General features: G+C 39.6%; 1 long non-coding RNA gene across 1 annotated transcript; it reads right to left on the bottom strand.

Moving 5' to 3' along the window:
* Positions 1-2,699: 2,699 nt before the first annotated feature.
* On the bottom strand, positions 2,700-6,668 carry LOC117095396. Its single transcript, XR_004441956.1, has 2 exons — positions 6,611-6,668; positions 2,700-2,779 (listed from the first exon to the last, which is right to left on the bottom strand). It is a non-coding gene; the product is annotated as an uncharacterized LOC117095396 (long non-coding RNA).
* Positions 6,669-21,854: the final 15,186 nt, after the last annotated feature.

Raw genomic sequence — 21,854 nt, 5'->3', positions numbered from 1 at the left:
TGAGTGCAGACGCCTTTTAATATAATTATTTCTCTTCTTTTAGGTGCATACACACTCATAGGTTTGCTGGGTCAAATGGAAGTTATATTTTTAGTTCTACAAAAAAATCTCTGTACTGTTTTCCATAGAAGTTGAACCTATTTACATTCCCATGAACAGTGTATCAGTGTTCCCTTTTCTCCACATCCGTAACAACATATGCTGTCTTTTTACAGTTTAGCAGTAGCCATTTTGAATGGCTTTACATGATATTTCATTGTGGACTTAATTTGCATTTAACTGATCATTACTAATGTTGAGCATATTTTTATATGGTTGTTAACCACTTGTATGTCTTCATTTGAAAATAGTGTAGTTCATGTTCTTTGCCCACTTTTTAATGGAGTTTTTTTTTTGTTTTGCTTTGTTTTGTTTTGCTGTTTAGTTGTTTGAGCTCCTTGTGGATTCTGGATATTAGTTCCTTGTCAAATGCATAGTTTGCAACTATTTTATCTGATTATTGAAGTCGTCTATTTACTCTATTGATAATTTCTTTTGCTGTGCAGACACTTTTGGTTTAATTAAATCCCATTTGTCTATTTTTGTTTTTGTTGCATTTGCTTGTAGGGTGTCATCACAAATTGTTTGTCTAGGGCAGTGTCCAGAAGAGTTTTTCCCAGTTTTTCTTCTATGTTTTTATGGTTTAAGGTCTTACTTTTAAGTCTTTAATACATTTTGGGTTTCAATTTTTTTATCCATCCAAAAGACCAACAACTTAGTCCAAGAAAATATTTGTTATAATTTAGAGTTTTCCGAATTTATTAAGACTTGCTTTATGGCCAAGTATATGGTTAATTTTGGAGAATGTCCCATGCACAGATGAAAAGAATGTATATTCTGTGGTCGTTGGATGCAATGTTCTGTAAATGTCTTATAGGTACATTGTTCTATAGTCCAGTTTACATCCAGAATGTCACTGTTGATTTTCTGCCTTGATGATCTGTGTAGTGATATCACTGGGGTGTTGAAGTCCCATACGGTTATTGTATTGCTATCAGTTTGTTTTCTTAGGTCTAGTAGTATTTGTTTTTTGAATCTGGGTGCCCCTGTATTAGATGCATACATGTTTAGAATAGTTAAATCTTCTTGTTCTATTGAACCGTTTATCATTATATTGTTATGCCCAGACCGTTTGTTCCCCGAAGAAGACCACCAGAGTCCAGAGTCAAAGCCAAGCGGCAAGGATCTTTAATGCAAGTTCGAACTTGGTCCCTCCGTTCTACAACATACAAGAGGGCCCCAAACAATGCGTGCGCTTGCTATTTATAGCTCGAGGTAAACAGGACTTGTCAGGTTACAGAGGAACAAGGCATTTCTCTAGGCTACAGCATTACAATTGGTTTACATGTTAATGTTAAGTTATGCTTTTAGCAGCCTTCTTATCGGTTCCTGTGCTTTTACAAACGGTTGTAACCTTATTGGAGCTTCCCCAGGTGTTGTTTTTCTTAATGTGTTTGTCCTTACAATGTCTGGAGTCTATAGATAACCTTAATCGGTTAGGTCCAGGGTCGATCTTTAACTAGGCTCAGGGCGCCGCCCGGGCTGTTTGCCTGTGGACTTCATTTCTGCCTCTTAGTCTCTTCATTTGATCTCTTTCATTCCCCCCTTTCTCAGGTACCTCTGGAGCCAATCTTGGGTCTTATAAGTCTGATTCTGTTTCAGCGTTTACAGGTTGGTATTGGGCTCTGAGGACCATGTGCTGTATGGTGTCAAACCTTTCCCTGACAAACCGCAAAATTCTGTTAATAACACAAGGTCCTACGGTAAGCAGAAATAGTAGACTTAGCAGAGGTCCAAGGAAGGGGGCTAACAGGGGAAACATAGAGGAATTTTACCATTGTCATCATGACACTGAGATTACAAACTTTACAAAGTAATAGAATATTACAAAGTAAGTGGGGCCAGGATGAGAGCACAGGATGGTGTTAACATTAAAATTGCTAATGAAATTTTGGGCACACATAGTCATTGATAACATTTTATCAGGAAATAGGGTTTGAGAGCAGACAACCTGACTGACCAAAATCTATTAGGTGGGAATTTCCTCATCCTAATAAGCCTGAGAGCACTACAGGAGGCCGGGGCTTATTTCATCCCTTCGGCTTCAACTGTAAAAGGCGGCACGCCTCCAAGGGGGTCGTTTATAGGCCTACCCTCAGAGCGCATTCTCTTTCTCAGGGATATTCCTTGCTGAGAAAAAGAATTCAGCGATATTTCTCCTATTTGCATTCAAAAAGAGAAGAAATATGGCTCTGTTCCGTCCGGCTCATCGGCGGCCAGTTCAAGGTTACCTCCCTTGTTCCCTGAACATCACTGTTATCCTGTTCTTTTTTCAAGATGGCCAGATTCCATATTGTTCAAACACACATGCTCTACAAACCATTTGTGCAGTTAACTCAATCATCACAGGGTCCTGAGGTAACATATATCCTCCTCAGCTTACAAAGAAGATGATGGGACTAAGAGATTAAAGCAAAGACATAGGAAATTACAAAAGTATTAAAGTAAAGACAGACATAAGAAATTACAAAAGTATTAATTTCAGAGAACTAATAAAATGTCCGTGAAACCTTCATATTTTATGATTTTTTTGCCGTGGCTTCAGCCAGTCCCTCCATTTAAGGTCTCTGACTCCCCGCAACATTCTCTCTCCCTTTTTTTCTATATAAATGTGCCATGGCGATGAAGGCTCGTTCGTTCTCTCGATTGTGGCATAGGATTCTTTGACTGGTCCAGCACACTAAAAACAAACCAATTAAACAGAGACACATAATTCCAAAATTTACTGCAGTAGAGTTCTCAATAGACTTAATCCAAGTCGTGGGGTTTAATCCATAAAGAATTTTTTTTTTTTTTTTTTTTTTTTACTTGATCTAATGCCTTAGTTCCAGGCACAATATTTAAATGACTTTGAGAGGCTTCAAAATTGTTGTTCTAATTTAGAAATGTCTAAAGTGAGATAATTTCCTCTTCCCTGTAGATGGCGTTTTGCCATGTCCCAGTGATGTTTAGACTCATTATAAACTTGGGGTGTAATACAAAAATCTGAAGTATTCCAGTCACACTGTAACTGGAAACAATACCTAATGGAAATATTTATCATCAATTCTTTTTTTTCCGGTTAGGCAGGGCAACAATCATCTGTGGGACCAGGTATCTACACACTATTATTACATATATTTTAATAGGATTATCCATCCTTGTGACTGCCCGAATTAAGGGCGGGAAAGGCACATAAGCCCAGTAGGTATAGTTAGCTGCAGCTGCTCCTGCAGGCATGGGGAGACTTACCACCATTGATACAACCATTAAAGCTGCAAGCAGCATTTTTTTTTTCTGAGGTTTGTGTCACCTTTGCGCTGGCTAGGCTTTTTCCAGCTAACAGTGTCAGCTTCTTTAACTGTGCTCAGGTCGGCAGCTCTGCCTTCCTGGTGTGTGGTGACTTTATCTGTTCTTCTAATATCACCACTTGATTTATCCTGCGAGTCAATGGTGCTCGATGGCGGTGTTTCCGTCTCCGTGGAGGCGCTTTTCTTTGCATCTCCGATGGGTCCATTGTAGAACTTCAAATGTTTAGTGGGTATCCAAATAGGAAGCTGATTTTCTCCTAGTGAAACACAAGCAAAACTTCTTCCCCAGGTTATCACCTTCCCTATTTCTCATGTCCTATTTTGTTGTAACAAAGTGAACAGCTGGTGTAACTGATTATCTATGCTGTATTTAATTAGAGCTGTCTTAACATCCTTTGTAGCCTGTACTACATATGCAGAATCTGATATAATATTAACAGGTTGATTAAAATCTTTTAACACTGTAATGACTGCAACCAACTCTGCTCTTGAGCAGATTGATATTGAGTTTTGATTACTCGCTCTTTTGGCCCTCTGTAAGTCACTTTTTCATTGCTGGGACCATCAGTGAATACTGTCAGAGCATTTTCTAAAGGTTTATGTCTGGTAGTTTTAGGTAAAATCCAAGTAGTCAATTTTAAAAACTGGAAGATTTTTGTTTTTGGGTAATGATTATCAATAATTCTTACAAAATCTGCAAGGCCAATTTGCCATGCACCAGAATTGATAAAGGCTCGTTTAACTTGTTCCTTGGTTAAAGGAACAACTATTTTGTCTGGGTCATTACCACACAATTTTATTATTCGTAATCTTGTCTGACCAATTAATGTAGCCATTTGATCCAAGTACAATGTAAAAGTTTTAATTGTACTGTGAGGAAGGAATGACCACTCTACAAGATCAGTATTTCGAAAATGATGCCTTTTGGAGAACGCGCAGTGGCGAAAATCAAAAGTTGGAGTGGGGCTAAAGAATCTATTATCTATTTGCATCCTTAAATAATGAAAAGGAGCAGAGGTTTGGATCTTTTTAAATGCTATTGTTAGTCCTGTGTTGGCAACCTCTGCTTGCAGAAATGTGTAACAGTCAATTAATTTGTCTCTTGTTTCTGCAGCACATAAAATATCATCAATATAGTGAATGATATAACAATCTGAAAATTTGTTTCTAACTGGTTGAAGGACTTGACCTACGAAAGCTTGACAAATAGTTGGACTATTAAGCATTCCCTGAGGTAAAACTTTTCACTGAAACCTGGTAGCTGGTTCTTTATTATTTATGGCTGGTATAGTAAAGGCAAATTTTTTACAATCTTGCTCTGCCAGAGGAATGGTAAACAAAAGCAATCCTTTAGACCAATTATAATTAAAAGCCAGTCTTTTGGGATCATGGCCGGAGAGGGCAATCCAGGTTGGAGAGGCCCCACGGGTAGAATTACAGCCTTTACGGCTCTTAAGTCCATTAACATACGCCATTTGCCTGATTTTTTTCTGAATTACAAATACAGGAGAATTCCAGGGTGAGAATGAAGGCTCAGTGTGTCCCTTTTCTAATTGTTTCTTTGCTAATAAGTGTAAAGCCTCCAGTTTTTGCTTTGGTAGCGGCCACTGATTTACCCATACCAGTTTTTCTGTTTTCCAAGTTAATGGAATGGGTTTAGGAGGCTCTACAGTGGCCGCCCCTAAAAAGGATACCCCATTCCTTTTCTTTTTTGATTTTTCTTAGTCTCAATTGGGACTTTAATGCCATTTTCATTTTTTCATAATCCCTTTCCTGGTATATATCCCATCTTAGTCATGATTTTTTGACTCATGGGGCTGTATAATGGAGCAGGCATAATGATTTCTGCACCCCATTGTTGTAACAAATTTTGACCCCATAGATTAACAGGAATTGAAGTAATCATTGGCTGAACAGTACTTTCTTGATTATCTGGCCCTAAACAATGTAAAATCATTGTACTTTCATACACTTCTGAAGCTGTGCCTACGCCGATAAGTCTTGTAACAGCCTTTTGTTTAGGCCAATTTTTTTTGGCCACTGATTTAAAGCAATGGCAGAGATATCTGCTCCTGTCTCTACCAACCCTTCAAACTGTTTTCCTTGAATAATGGCCTTACACACAGGTCTGCTCTCAGAGACCAGACTTGCCCAATATGCAGCCTTTCCTGCCAGATCAGTGCTTCCAAACCCTCCTGTTCTTTTTATTTCACTGTTTCCAACTTTAATATAAGGTAGGAGTAATAATTGAGTGATCCTGTCTCCTGGACTGGCACTCCAAGGAATTGAGGAACTAATAACCAATTGAATTTCGCCTTCATAGTCTGAATCAACCACACCAGTATGAATTTGAACTCCTTTTAGATTTAAACTTGATCTTCCTAAGATTAGTCCTACAGTCCCCTCAGGCAATGGGCCGTATACCCCTGTGGGGACTTTTCGTGGAGGCTCCCCTGGAAGCAGAGAGACTGCTTGTAAAGTACATAGATCTACTGCTGCACTACCACTTGTGGGGGGATAATTGCTATATTGTGATAACTGGCTTATTCCCTGAGACACTTGTGACAGTGGAGGTTGTTGTTCCTGAAAACGCTGAGGAACAAAGCATTGAATTTTAAATGCCCCAGTTTGTTGCGGGGCCTGAGGCCGGCCCCTCCTCTCGTTTCCTGACAGTGAAAGGAGGGGCAGGCGGTTCCTGGGTCTTGGATTTTTCTCCCAGGTCCTAAGGCAGATAGCCCTGATTTGCTCAATGGCCTCATTTGGCATTATTGCTTGTTGGTCAACAGTGCTCCAATTTTGACCTATTCCTAATAGTTGATCTGCCTCTATGTTAATTGGAGGATTGGCAGTCCTATTTCTTCGGACCTGCACTTGTGCCCCATCAATCCACCAAGTCTTAAATTGTAAAAATTAGAGGGTGAAAGTGAGGATTTTGCCAGAATCTCCCAATCATTCCATACTGTAAGTGGGATGATTTTACCTTCCCTACTTGCTTGTTTTAATCTTTGCCAATTTTTTTCCCAATCTTTTAGATCTAAAGTTCTCTGTTCCAGAAACCATGGACAAAACTGTTCTATTGTTTGAAAGAGCGTATTTAGATTTTTGCTAGACACTTTAACTCCCCCTCTTTTTAAGAGAATTTTTATAAAGCTGCGATGAGGCATATTTACTTTTAGTTTGCTCCATTGTTACCCTAGGTTCTTCCGAGCGCGCAAGCTTACCGCAAGGCTGACTGTAGACGTACTCGGGAGTCTCTCGTCGACTTGTCCTCAATGACCAGCTCCAGCATACCTTCACCTTAGAGAAAAGCTTCCAAGTTGGGCACCAGATGAAGGGGTGGCGTGCCCCTCCACACCTGTGGGTGTTTCTCGTTAGGTGGAACGAGAGACTTTAGAAAAGAAATAAGACCCAGAGACAGAGTATAGAGAAAGAAAAGCGGGGCCCATGGGACCAGCGCTCAGCTTACAGAGGACCCACGCCGGCCCTTCAGAGTTACTTTCCCTTGTAGTGGGTCCGGGTGCGCTAGCCACCTCCCGTCCGCCTGCTCCCTCCCGCGGCTCAACCTGGGCGGGGGCTGAGGCCTGCGGCCGGGAGAGGTACGGAGGGAGTTCTGTGGACAGTGGGTCCTCGCTATCTGGTAGAACAGGATGGGGGGGGGCAGTCGGTTGCTTGGATTTTAGCGGTCGAGCAACCAGTGCCTTACAGGGTTCAGAGGCTAATTGGAAAGGGGACAGCCAAGGGGGCGGGTTCCCAGCTATATCCTGCCATATGAGGATATATGGGATATGATCCGGGTGATTAGCATGCCCAGGCTGGAAAACCTTGGACTTTACCCTAGTGATGACAGGGAGACAGAATGTCCCTTCGGGTGGCCACCCTACGTTAAGGGCGGGCCACTCGGAGCGGCACAGAGTAATTAGCTTTCCTTCCTGATATCCATACCAAGATCATGGCCCCTTGCCCTAACATCCTTGAAATTACTTGTAAGGAGAGATAGGGGAGTGCTCTGGGTATTACCCATCCTGAACAGTAGCGCCCGGAGTGGCGTCTGCAACAGATCCTGCAAGGGAAAAGTGAGTTGCTGGAATATCAACAACAAGTTTACATCAGTCGCAGGCGCGCACCAGAATCTGGGTCAGAATAAATTCAGACAAGAATCAGATGAGAGCCAGGGGACGTCTCCCACCGGTCTCCACTGGCTGTCCTATAGCGCGTCCGCCAGGACTTATGCCAGCTTTCAGCTTCAGACCTCGCGAGTCACAGATTCAGAGCGGACTTAGAGAGCCGCGGATTCAGACAGGCTAACAGCCTCAGAGCGGACTTAGAGATCCGCAGGTTCAGAACGGACACAGACAGACAAACAGACGAGCCGGCCGCAGCCTCAGAGAGCCGCTGATTCAGAACGAACACAGACAGACAAACAGACGAGCCACAGCCTCAGAGAGCCGCTGATTCAGAACGAACACAGACAGACAAACAGACGAGCCGGCTCACCTATTAGCAGATCGATCCTAGTAGATCCGTTGACCAGGGGTCTGGTGGGCTTGGGGAATCCCGGGAGAGCCCCTAAATGTTATGCCCAGACCGTTTGTTCCCCGAAGAAGACCACCAGAGTCCAGAGTCAAAGCCAAGCGGCAAGGATCTTTAATGCAAGTTCGAACTTGGTCCCTCCGTTCTACAACATACAAGAGGGCCCCAAACAATGCGTGCGCTTGCTATTTATAGCTCGAGGTAAACAGGACTTGTCAGGTTACAGAGGAACAAGGCATTTCTCTAGGCTACAGCATTACAATTGGTTTACATGTTAATGTTAAGTTATGCTTTTAGCAGCCTTCTTATCGGTTCCTGTGCTTTTACAAACGGTTGTAACCTTATTGGAGCTTCCCCAGGTGTTGTTTTTCTTAATGTGTTTGTCCTTACAATGTCTGGAGTCTATAGATAACCTTAATCGGTTAGGTCCAGGGTCGATCTTTAACTAGGCTCAGGGCGCCGCCCGGGCTGTTTGCCTGTGGACTTCATTTCTGCCTCTTAGTCTCTTCATTTGATCTCTTTCAATATAATGCATTTTTTTGGTGTGTTTTTACTATTATTTAAAATCTGTTTTATCTAATGTAAGAATGTCTACTCTGGCTCACTTCTGTTCTTCATTTGTGTTATATATATTTTTCTATCCTTTTACTTTGAATCTGTAGCTGTCGTTAGTCATCACGCCTTTCTCTTGTACACAGCAAACGGCGGAGACTTATTTTTTAACCCAATTTGCCACTCTGTATCTGTTAGGAGTATTGAGGCCATTTACATTCCAGGTTAATATTATTATGTGGGATTTTGTTCTTGTCATAGTGTTGTTAGCTAGTTGTTTTGATGTTTCAGTTATGTAATGTTTTCTAGGATTTGTGATTTTTATACTTTAGTGTTCTTTTATGATGGTGAATACTATCCCTTCACTTCCATCTTTACAATCTCTTTGAGCCAGTCATGTGGTGACAAATTCCCTTAGCTTTTGTTTGTCTGAAAAATACTTTATTTATTTTTCATTTATGAAGGTTAGTGTAGCAGGATACAAAGTTGTTGGCTAGCTTCCCCCACCACCACCCAGTGCTAAAAATGGCCTTCTAAGCTCTTCTGGCTTATAGAGTTTCTGCTGAGAAACCTGCTATTAGTCCGATAGAATTTCCTTTACAGATGATGCTTCTCTATTGCCACTCTTAGCATTTTTTCCTTCCTGTTGACTTTGGATAGTTTGATTACCATATGTCTTGGTGTGGTTCTTCTTGGATTGTATCTTGCAGGAGTTCTCTGAGCTTCTTGTGTCTGAATATTTAAATATTTCCAAAGATCAGAAGATTTTTCCTGAATTATTTTCTAAAATATATCTTCCATACTTTTTACTTTTTTCTTCCTCCCCATCTGGAATACCTATAACTCATAAGTTTGAATACTTTACACAATCCCATATTTCTCAAAAGATTTACTCAGTTTTTAAAATTCTTCTTCATTTTTGTCTGAGTGAGTTAATTCAAAATGCCTCTCTTTCAGCTCTGAAATTCTTTCACTCAAGTTAGCCTATTGTTAAATATTTCAATTGTATTTTGTAATTCCTTTAATGGATTTTTCATTTCTAGGAGTTCTGTTTAGTTTTTTTTGTAATGATGTCAATCTCTTCTTTATATCCTGAATTGCTGTTGTGATCTATTTGTATTGTTTTCAGCTTTCTATTTGATCTCATTTAGCTTCTTTAAAATGCATATTTTGAGTTTTTTATGTGATATTTCAAACATTTCATTTTGGTTAAGATTCATTGCTGGAGAATTAATGTAGTGCCTTGAGGGCATTGTGACACTTTATTTTTTTCCTACTTTTAGAGTCTCCCCCCATCCCCCCGGCTGCCTCTCCTCTGGATAATCTATCTCCTCTTATTTTTTGAATTTGATTTCGTTTGGATGAAATTTCCCACCCTACCGCCCATTGTGGAGGTGTCTATAATATATGTTGTCTATGGTCCTTTGACTTTGGTCTGGTTGCTTTCAGTGACCAAGAGTCTGTTTTTAAGGTCCTTGGTTATAGATAGCCTTTTTATAGTGCCTTTTCTAAATTCTGGTTGTAGTAGCCATGTTCTAGGCATGTGAGCAGATTCACTGGCACCTGTGGGACTGAGGTGATATTGGTATCAGGAAACTTATCTTGCTACCCAGTGCTATGCACTGGTTTCAAAAGATTTCCTATTGTGTTGTGCTGTTCCTCCTCCAGGCCAGTGGGTGGTGCTCATGGGTAAGAGCCAGAGAACTTCTTCCAGTAAACAAGGATCAAGTATATATTCATTTGCATCAAGGATCAAGTACATACCCATCTACATCATCAGTCACAGCTGATACATATAGGTATATATACTTATTCCTTGTTAACAGGGAGAAATATTCTATTTCATCAGACAATGGGCTGATCTGTGTAATGCACAGTAGTCTGAGCTCCCTGCTCAGCCCTGGAGGGAAGGACCAAGATGACTGGGGCTGAGCTGGGCAGACCCACCTACAGGTTCTCAAATGGTAGGCATAGGCACCATCTTGGAGGTATGGTCTTGTGGATAGCCATCAAGCACTTAGAGGTGTGTCTAGGCATGGAATTGGAAAACACACACTTCCCTAAGTTCTCTTCATGGGAAGGGGGGTGGCCTAAACTTCTAATCTAGAAGAGCTGGTGCTCCAAACACCTGGAGATATGTCTGAGTGTCAAGCGGAGAGAATGCCACTGCACTAAGATCTCTGGAACTGAAAGGAAAGGTAGCTCAGGCTCCTAATCCATGCAAGTAGATGTGCCTAATGCATGGAAATATGCCCCAGCAATTATTGGAAAAACTGCTGTTACATGGTCTTTGCAGGGGATGGGAGAAACTACTTAAGTTCCTAATCTGATTTGGGGGGCAGATGTGTCTCAAGGTGGGTGATATGTCCAGAGAAGGAGCAGAGAAACTGCCACCATAAGATCTTTGTGTAGGAAGGGCAGGGCAGCTCAAACACCTAATATGTGAGAGTGAGTGTGCTAAATGCTTGGAGTTACATCCAGGTGTGGAGCAGAAGAAGTGCCACTGCACCAAGTCCTTTGCATGGGAAGGAAATGGTGCCTCAGGCTCCTATTCCAGGAAGGGATGTACACCAAAAGCCTGGAGATATGTCTGGGTATGGAGCAAAAGGTTTAGCTTTGCACCAAGATTTCTGCAAAGGGGATTGTATAGTCTCCTAATCTAGGGTAGCTCAGTCTCCCAATCCAGGTGAGTGATTACTTCGATTGCCTGGAAAAATGTCCCTCTGTGAGAAGGGAAGTAATCACTGCTACAACAAAGATTTTGTAGGAAAAAGGAGGGGCACTGCAGGCTGATAATCCAGGTGACCAGGTGTGTGCTGAATGCCTGGAAACATGTCTAGGCATAAAGCAGAGAGGGCTCCAGTGCCCCAAAATCTCTGTACAGAAAAAGAGCAAAAACTTACTTATCCCAGTGAGTGGGTGATCCAAATGCCTGGGAATATGCCTGGGGGTGAGGTGGAGAGAGGTTCTCTGCACACAGATGCAAGAGAAGGATTGATTGGACCGTACTCCCAATTCAGGGGAGCAGGACTAGGGTCTGCCTTGCTCTTGCTCCTCAAGACTGATGGGGCACTCTCCCCTGGTTGACTAAGGGAGCAGTCCCGGGATACCTAGCAATGGCATATGCAGGCTGGTTCCAAGTGACAAACCTGTCCCTGGCTGCAAATCCCAGATTAAATCTTGGCTTCAGCAACTCTTCCTGCTGCAGTCCTGTGACTGGAGAGAGCAGATTCCAGTGCTTACCGCTGAGGTGCTCTCCACACTTGCCATTCAATTCTGGCTGTGAGCATTATTCCTCCAATGCAGAGCAGCTACTCCAATCTCTGGCCCTTGACCAAAATGCCTGCAGTGGCTGCCGCTTCCAAGTTACCAAACAATGACTGACTTTCTATAAGCCTGGATTAAAAATGATTTCCTCCTCTCAGTTCTGGGCATGGGAAAATGCCTACAGTTTTCTCAATATCTTTTCCTCTGGCTGTCTCCTCAAGTTTTCTCCCAGGCTTCAGAGGAACTAGGTGCTCTCTCTTGGCCTGGGTTGCATGGAATCCTAGTGGAAAGGTGAATCACAGCAGGAGACTCTCCTTCCTCATGTACTGGAGCGTCTCTCACTTTTATCAGCTGAATGCCATCATGGAGGCTGCTTGCCCACTTTCTCCTCCCTGAGATCTGGGTTGTTGTTCACTATTCCAGTGAATTCTCATTTTCCTTCTTGAATTAAAGTTCAGAGAGTTTATCTTTATGCACTGTTTTGCTATTTCCAAGTGGTTGAGACATGCTAAAAGCCTCTAGTACACCATCCTGAGGAAAAAAAGACTTTATTAGCTTTTTTTGGAGCCGTTGTGGTCTCCTGATCCCTTATAGTCTTCACGTCCTTGTCCTAATGTCGCATTTGTAGAGACAGCCACTCCTCTGGCTTTTATAGGTATTCTTTGGCAGAGATAGACCTTGCCTATTTAGTCTAGCCTATGATTCCAGATGGGCCAGATGGTAACAACCCTGGGAAAGCAGGGCTTGTTTTAGGCTCTCTACATGGCTGGGCTGCTGCCCCTGCTCTGATTTTAGGTGAGACTGTTCGCTGGACTCCCTCTGCAGTGAAACCACTGGCTGAGTTCTGCAATTGAGGAGAGCTGCTGGATGGCCACTGCAGTTGCCTTTGATTGGGCCAGGCCACAGAATGTGGCTCTGCAATTGACCACAGCTGCTGGATGTCTACTGCAAATGCCCTTGTTTGGACCTGGCCAATCAGATCTCACTGGGTCTGGCCTGGTATTCCTTGACCAGGTAGTACTGCTATTTGATATTTGTAATTGGACAAGGTTGCAGACTGGGCCCTGAAACTAGGCAGAGTCACTGCTTGGGATGGATGGGACCAGTTTCTATGCTCAGTAGAAATGATAGGTTGAGGTTTGCTTCCCTACCTAGGTAGGGTAGGATTTGAGACTGAGCTGAGTACTGTTTAAGCTCCCAGTGTAACAGAACTAGTTCTGGCACTTGCTGTAATGTGCTGTGGCAAGTTGTCTACCTCTCTGGGCAGGTGACACTCTTCATTTATCAAACTAATTCTACTACAGTATTGGATACCAAGCCAGTAACATGCCACTTTAATTTGAATAATTTAGATCAGTGAGATTTTTGTAGTATTGTGTATTTGCATTTAAGCTCTATGTGAAATAGAATATAGATGTCCCTTATTGAAGTCATTTTGGATGTCAGGAGGAAAAAATTTCCCTTCTTTTTCTAGATTTTTTTTCTCTTTCCCTTACTTTTCAAGAGAAGAATGGTTGTCATAGCATTTACAGTCAATGTAATATAAGAGATTAACCTCTCTGGAGAAACAACTCACAGTTTAAAACAACTATACGTGGTCTGTCTCTTTCCTTTAACTCTTATCCCAAGACAATTATATATAGCTCAGTTTGTAAAACTGACCCTAATCTTAACTCTACCTGCAAATTCAACTGTAACTCTAACCATGAACACTATATTAATGTACATTGATGTGCATTCATTTATTTCTGACTGATATATATTGATATAATCAATTGGTGATTAGTATAGAATGAGTCATACTTTGCTGATGGGGTATAATTTGAATTTTAAGAAACTATTTTTCTGGAAAAGTAGTTGAAATACATATTCATGTTTTTATATTATAGAAACTATGGTATATTTACAGACTTTTAATCATGTATGTAAAAAATTTTTATTGATTAAAGTAATCAATAAATGTAATACATGATAAATATATAAATCATAAATATCTTGAAAAACTCAAGAATAAATGCTTAGTAAATATTGCTAGATATTTATGGGCTTATTAGTGACATTTCTTTTCTCTCTCCCTTTACTCTTTTTTCCATATTTTTCTAATATGTACAAATTAATTTCATAATCAGAAAAATAATAGGAGAAGATGACATTGCAATTATGAAAAAAGTAGAAGCTAAATTATATATCCATTGGGTTTTATATAAAGAGAGAATGCAGAGTTCAAGTAAATGCAGAGTTTACTTGATTCATCAAACCATTTATATAGGTAGAAAATCTATATTTATACTTCCCCATAATACTTTTGACAAGAAAACTTTTTTTTTGTAAACTTATTTTTGTTGAAATTTAGTGAAGAACAAAGATAGGCTGGGCATGATGGCTCACACCTGTAATCATAGAAGTTTGAGAGGCTGAGGCAGGAGGAGTGTTTGACTCCAGGAGTTCAGACCAGCCTGGGTGACAATGAAACCTCATCTCTACAAACATTTAAAAACAAAACAAAACAAAACAAAAAGCAGGCATGGTGGCATGGACCTGTAGTCCTAGTTACTCAAGTGACTGAGGCAGGAGGATTGCTTGAACCCAGGAAGTCGAGGCTGGAGTGAGCTATCATCATGCTGCTGTGCTCCTGCCTGGGAAACAGAACGAGATCCTGTCTCTAAAAATTAAAATTAGAACAATAATTTCTGCCGTTGTACTTCCGATCAAATACTGCACATCTCAAGCACATTCTCTGATGGTAGAAAACATCCAAATCGTGTCATTATTACAGAAGTAAAAATTATTTTTTCTGTCACTTTATTATAGAAAGATAAATATTGCCTTGACTCAAGAAGTAATGCAAATTTTCCTTTTTTAAGAATAAGTAGATAGGAGAGGATGGGGGAGGGCTTAGAGACAGAGGAGGAAGTTTCTTTGCTCTTTAGGACACCTAATATATCACTAAAATAATGTCATACTGACTTACAAAAATAGATCACAAACACTTTCACTTTCTAAAACTTAGGGCATTCATTTGGATACAATACATTGATAGAAGCAAAACCAAGTCAAATATTAACACAAAATACATTATTAAAAATGTATTCACTTATTAAGTCAATTTTGAAATTTAGTTTTTCAATATATTGCCGGAATTGATATAGAGGTTGCATAGTAACTCCTAACTGCCTCATTCATATGTTGATATATTCTACTTACTTTTCAGATTTCTATTGAGGGCAAAATGCCAAGTTATTAAATGGAAATCAGTCATGTTATCATGCAAACTATTCGCTTACTAAAAGTAACTGAAATGTTCTATAAACTTTCTTAATTTTTTTCGTTATAAAAGATACATAATTCCCAAGTAAGATTAGGGACACTAAGTCTAGTATCTTTTTCATCACGTACTCAGCTTATGTAATTTAAGTAATCTAATATATGTAAATATAAGTAGTATGTCTTTATGCTGCCTTAAAAATATTCAAAGTTGTGCACTTATTTAAGAGCAAGAATCACATCATCTTTCTAGAGCCTTCTTTGAACACAGTGCAACACACTGAATAATATTGAATGACTATGTCTTGTATAATTACTAGAAATTAGGCTTATACTAAATATACTCCTCCAAGATTTGTTTGAAATTTCATTCTTTCTTTTTTTAATGTGCTTTCTACTTGTACCTTTATTAAAATTCTAAGATTATTCATTAGAAAATTTGTCCATAATAAATTACAAAATCACCTTTGAAATTAGGTGGTGATCTTCTCATTGCAAATACAAATGAATCAATAGGAAACTTCGAAGAAATATTTTAATGCAGATAGTATAATAAACAATAAGAAAAACCTATTATATCTGTTCAAGCACTCTTTTAACTCAGAGATTTGACACAGATGTGAAATATTATTGTAGAAATAGATAAAAAAAATAATGAAATCTGCTCTTTCCTTTGTGGTTCATTTTAAAAAGTGGTTGAAAGTGAAATATTTTTGAAAATTTTATCCAGAATTGTTTTAAAAAACGAAGACACAAAAGAGGGAGAGTTGTTTATGCTTCACCCTTCACAGTTGGTTGTGAATACATCTGTACAAAGCTGGTGTTCTTACTCTAACTCAGCTTTGAGAGGCCATAAAATTTCCCTTGAAATGTGTTCAATAAGGCCAAAGAGCACTATGCTTTAGATTTCCCTGTTTATCCTTCCCATAGCACCCTAGCTCTCTCCAAGGACAAAACATCTTTGGTGCTTCACTATAGCTATTAAGTTATTTTTTATAGCTTCAAAATGTCAATTCCAACAAAGCATTAACATCCTAAAGGAGCTTCTTTCAATTTCTCAGTTGCCCATGTCTTTCATTCCTGATGCTCTCTACCCCAAAGATTTTTGAACTAGCTACCTATAAAGCACACATTTATGAAAACATTTGTAAAGTGAATGTTTTTTTAAAAAAAGACTGTCACCTTCTATAACAATCTTTGTAGCTTCTCTTCTCTGTGCAGCTCTGACATTTCAGTAATTGCTTCAACCTTAGTGCAGCCGGGCTTTGTACTTTTCCTAGATGAAACATTTACTTGACTCCTTATTTTAGAACTTCTCTACTTTGATTATTAAGGCACTAAGTTTCTCTCCCTTGGCCAAGGCTGCTTTTAGCCTGTCAACGTGTCTGAATCAAGTTTTCCCTCAGTGAACACGGAAACCCATGGTGAAAAGTGGTTCTACCATTTCTTGTCTTTTAAGGCTCATTCTGGATGAACTAAACACACCTGTGGAAGTGTTTTTCCTTTTTTTTAACTTAATGAAGTAGATTGACATTTTGTAACAACTACAAAGCTACTGAAAAGATATAGTTATAATATGCAGATCAGATGTTAGTGTCTTCTGTATGGTTTGTGGACAGTCAAGATTGTTTCAAATTGAAATAAAATCCTGCAGGGAAATGTAGATGCTTGAGGAGGAAATAAACCAAAACAAAGCAAATGAATAAGAAGTCACTTCTATTATCTTTGTTTAGGGCAGCAGACACTTTCCAGTGTTTCTGTTATCTGTTTGAGAGGTGGGATGGGAAGTAGAGAAGACTTAGATGCAGTGCATTTCAAAGAGGACGCTATGGTCTGAATGTCTGTGGTCCTCAAAAAGCCATATGTTGAAACTTAATCAGCAATGCGATAGTTTAAGGAGGTGGGGCTGTTGGTTGGTGATCAGGTCATGAGGGCTCCACCAATCATTATGGCAGAAAAGAGGGAGCTAGGGGATTGAACAGACAGTTCATTGTGCCCATGTACAAAACTGACACATTTCTCTTCTACTCACATTTTACTGGCCAATGCAGTAATGCTGAAATGGGAAACGCTCCCTTGTCCCCCTCGCAGGGTGTGCAATGGGAGTGTGCTTGCTTCTTCAGTGCCCCACTGTTCACACCTCTAGGGGAGCATACAGACGGGCAGGCTTTGGGGCTTTGACCCCACAGCAGTATCTAGAGGTGGATGTTTACAGCTCCTGGAGCCCCAGTGAGTGTGTGTTACGGGGTGCTCTTTTAGTTTAACCATCTGTAGGTGGCTTGGCTTAGTCAGCTCAATTAGACCCTCTACCTTGTTGCAAGGATGGAGGGCTTTCTGCATCCCGGGTTCTTGCCTTGGTGTACTGGAAGACTTGGATCACACATGGGCTTGGAGAATGAATGCAAGGTTTTATTGAGTGGAAGTAGTTCTCAGCCAGAAGGGAGATGGTTTTCCCCTGGAGTTGGGCTGCTTGGCTGCCCAATCTCTCCTCCGACTGTTCCGGCCAAACTCTTCCTTGTTCCACCAGTCAATGGCCTGGTGGCATGCTGGTATGCTCCTATGCCGGTGTGCTCCTATCCTGGTATGCTTCTATGCTGGTGTGTTCCTCTCGATGTCTTGCTGTCTGTGTGTTCCTCTGCTGATGTGCTCCTGCCGACGTCCAGCCATGTGTGTGTCTGCCTGTTAGAGTCTCAGAGTATTTATAGGTACAGGATGGGGACGTGGCAGGCCACGGTGGTTTTGGGAAATGCAGCATTTGGGCGCCAAGGCAGGAATGCCTGTATTCACCTAGGTTTGTAGACACAGGCCTGGGGTGGAGCCCTAGCCAAGGACCACACCCTCCTCTACCCAGCACTTCCCTTCACCCCTTCTCCACCATTTTAAGGGACCATGCCCTTCCCTTCCCAGAACTTCTGTATCAACATGACAGGCTAAATTAAAGAGGTGAGGAACTGCAATTCTCCATTCATAAGGAGAAGAGATAATGGAAACAGTAGAATTGTCTACTTCTTTTATCTAACCTACTAAACTCTATTTCCAAGTATCTTATGACTCATAATAGAAGACACTTAATACAAAAATGATCACATTAAAAGACTTTTAGCCCTATTCTCTCTGCTAAATAATCCCAACTCTTCTCAATCTCTATTATAATCTCAACTTCTAAACTTCTAAAAAAATTTGTACAAATTTAAGTGGTACAAGTGCAGTTTTGTTACATGGGCATATTGTGTATTAGTCAAGTCTGGGCTTTTAGTGTAACCATCACCCAAATAGTTTTTCTTCATTGTTTTTCTGTACTCCTCTTTGAAAGTCAGATGTTAATTTATACAGCAAACCGAGAAGGTAGAAAAGCAGAATAATAGGAAGTCGGTAAGATTCATATTCAAATCTCAGCTCTAAAACTGACTAGCTGTGTGGTCTTCGACCCATTACTTAATCTCTTTAAACTCAGCTTCCTCAGCTGAAATTTAGGGTGATCTATTAAGGTTTTGCAGAGAACAATTAATGTTTGTGAGCTCCTAATCCAGTGCCTAGTATATAATAAGTACTGAATAAATGAACTAACTTCAGAGATGGGCACATATCCAGGACAATATATTTTTCCTTTTTTTTTCTTTGAAGAACTCTTGTTCTAGATGCAAAACATGTAATTTCATTTATGCTATTTGTTGAAAGTTTGACTTTTATTCTGAGCCTGTGAAGAGATGCTAATAAGTAATTAAAGTATTGGAAGTTGTGTGGTGTTTCTATTAAAAGCAGAGCCAATGGCACTAACACAGTTTTCAAGTTACAGACTTGACACAGTTACTACAAAGACATTGATTCTGCTTCTCAGGCACCTCATTTAACAATGCACTGTCGTGGTTTAATTATTAAAGTGCATATTCCATATTATACTTGGATTTTAAAACTTTGGTAAAAGTAAGTAAGATAGAATTCATATAAACTCTCTTTTAACTTCAACTACTGTGATCTACAAGATTTTTAAAATAGTATATTTATTATTTCATATTCTTGTAAGCAGGAATTTCAATGTTAGTCCCAAATGCATTGCTATGTTCCACTTTTATATTATAAAAATAATATGGAAGGCAAAGCAGATCTGTGTATTTCTAGACTCACAATAAAAAGGTAATTTCTCATGAGTGATGGTTTTACTAGAGACCACAGTTTTCATAAAACATCTGGATAACAATAGCTAAACTGGTTCCAATTTTTCTTAGATGTAAATACAATATCCATATGTAGCACAACATGAAGATTTTCAGCTTTTCTTTCTTTTTGTCAGTCTCTGAAGTCTCAGAATAAATCAAGAACTGTTTACATTTTCTTCACTGTTCAGCTTCATTTCCATCTAGTTTAACATGTGTGGTGAACGTAATGTATTCATTTATTCAAGAAAGTTCTCTATTTTTCTGACACCTTGCATGATTCAGCAAGACACCATCAGAGTCAATAATAGCTCGGGTGAACTGCCTTCTTATCTCAGTTAGACTTCCTGAATATACTCATAAAGTAGCCTGTGCGTTTTCTCTCTCATGCCAATGATCAATTATATAATGGTTCCATACAGCTTATATCTTAAATCATCCCATCCTAGGTAACATAATCTTCTTTTGGAAAGAATTTGAAGATATACACACACACACACGTATATGTATGTGTATGTATGTATATATATGTATATGTATGTATATATGTGTGTGTGTATATATATCTCAGAAGCTATCATTCTGTACATTTGACCTTAATATAATTCCTCTTAAGCCTCAGTTTAACCTACTTCTGGAAACACTAAAGTCCTTTAAACTATCAGGGTGGGCTGCTGATCCCTCAATGCCGTTCACTGTAATCACACAGGGCAGTCCTTGCTTATGCCTAATCTCTGATTACTACAAATCTTGCTCAACTTCAAACCCTTGGTTGTGTATTTCCAAGTTTAATCATGTTTCTGGTTCTAAGGATTTAGTAGAAATCTTTGCTTTTGCTAGCAGACTCATATGAAAGAAACTCTTGCTCTATCTACCCATAATATCTTCTTGATGTTTACACAGTCATGCTCTAACACTAACCACTAGATCGTACCATTGCAGGTATTACAAAATAAGACATCCACATGGGAGAACTACAGAATACACAATGAATATTTTTTGGGGGGAGATATGCCCCAAAATATATGATATGCCCAAAATAGTAGCCTACTTTCCACTCAAATTTGAGAACAGCAAAAATATTGCCTGCTCATTACGGCAATAAATTGAGGTATTATTATGTGCCAAGCACTGAGTTAAGTGCCAGGGATAGAGTGATGGCTAAGAGAGATATGATTCCTGCCTCCCCAGGACTTACTTACAGTTTAATGGGTAAGATGGATAATTAAACATGGGGTTACAATGCTGTGTGATGAACTCTATGATAATTTGTTGGTGAATGCATGGAATGGTCGTGTGCCTGTTTATAAAGGACAATTACATAAACTTGGACCTGAGAGGCAATTAGTTATTAACAGAGTGAAGTGGTGGGCTTATGGGAGAGGGTGACAGACGTGAACAATCTAGGCAGAGGGAACATCATATGCGAAGGCACTAAATATTTTGGTTCATTTGCTTCCATTGAATTGAAGTTTTGTTGCATAAGATACTGAAATTATCACATAGTCTTAATATTACATTTTGCCACTTTAAGATGTAGCATATTGGATTGAAAACAATTGTGATGTCAGAATCTATAAAATTGTTAGATTAGCTTTGCCACTGAGCAGGTACAGAGATGTGAAGTGACTTTCTATTGCCTCATTTTGCTCATCCTCACCCTGCCATCTTGTCCTGTTACAAGAAAATGCGCTTACATACTTTTTGGTGTCACAGAATTAGAATGAACACATCTGTTGAGAACTGATTTGTTTTCTTTCTAGTTGAGATGTACGCTATGCACTGGATGATGAAGCTTTGATATGCATGCTGGACAAGAATAAGTAGTCAGCTACTCCCTGAAGTGTGAATTCCCCTCTCCATGGCAAGAAAAACTCTCTGCCATTAGAAGAGTGGGCTTTTGTGTATACAACATATAAATATTCTTTATTTTTATGTATCTCAGAAAAAGTACTGAAGATGAGGTACTTTTTAAAATTAAAAACTTGTCTTTGAGTTAAAAAAAAACACTGATATCTAAATATAGCAGATTTAACATTTTCTGTTGTTCCAGAATTAGTCAACAAAAATCAAAGTTGAGGAAAAGAGATGAGAATTGCTCTAAATTCTATACAGAATTGCAAATGATTTGGATTAGATATCACTTCCAATTAATAAAATATGGAAAATGTCACTTCCAAGATTAGGTTATGAAAAAGTGCTGACTTTGTGTGCTTGCTCTCCTCATTATTTCTCTTACTTACTCTAAGCGAAACCAGCCACCATGTTTTGACCTGCCCTGTGGTCAGGCCCACGTAATAAAGAACTAATGTCTATAGTCAACAGCTCAAGAGAGAACTTGAGGCCTGCTATTGTGGGTTGAATTTCATCCCACCACCCCTTAAATTCATATGTTGAAGACTTAACTGCTAGTACCTCAGAATGTGACTGAATTTGGAGACTGAGTATTTACTGAGATATAGTCGTATATGGCTTAATGATAGAGACACATCTGAGAAATGCCTTCATTAGGTGATTTTGTCATTTTGTAAATATCATAGATCTTTCTATGTATCATAGATCAAATATTTCTCAGATATATCTTACACAAGCTAGATCACATTTCTCAGTTGTATCTTACACAAGCTAGATGATATAGCCTACTAACACCCGGGCTATATGGTATATCCTATTCCTCCTAGGGTACAAACTTGTACAG

Source organism: Trachypithecus francoisi, unplaced genomic scaffold (assembly GCF_009764315.1).
Source record: "Trachypithecus francoisi isolate TF-2019V2 unplaced genomic scaffold, Tfra_2.0 Lachesis_group13, whole genome shotgun sequence".
Lineage (NCBI taxonomy): Eukaryota > Metazoa > Chordata > Mammalia > Primates > Cercopithecidae > Trachypithecus > Trachypithecus francoisi.
The sequence above is the reverse complement of the archived record's forward strand: the minus strand, read 5'-3'. Positions and strand labels throughout refer to the sequence as shown.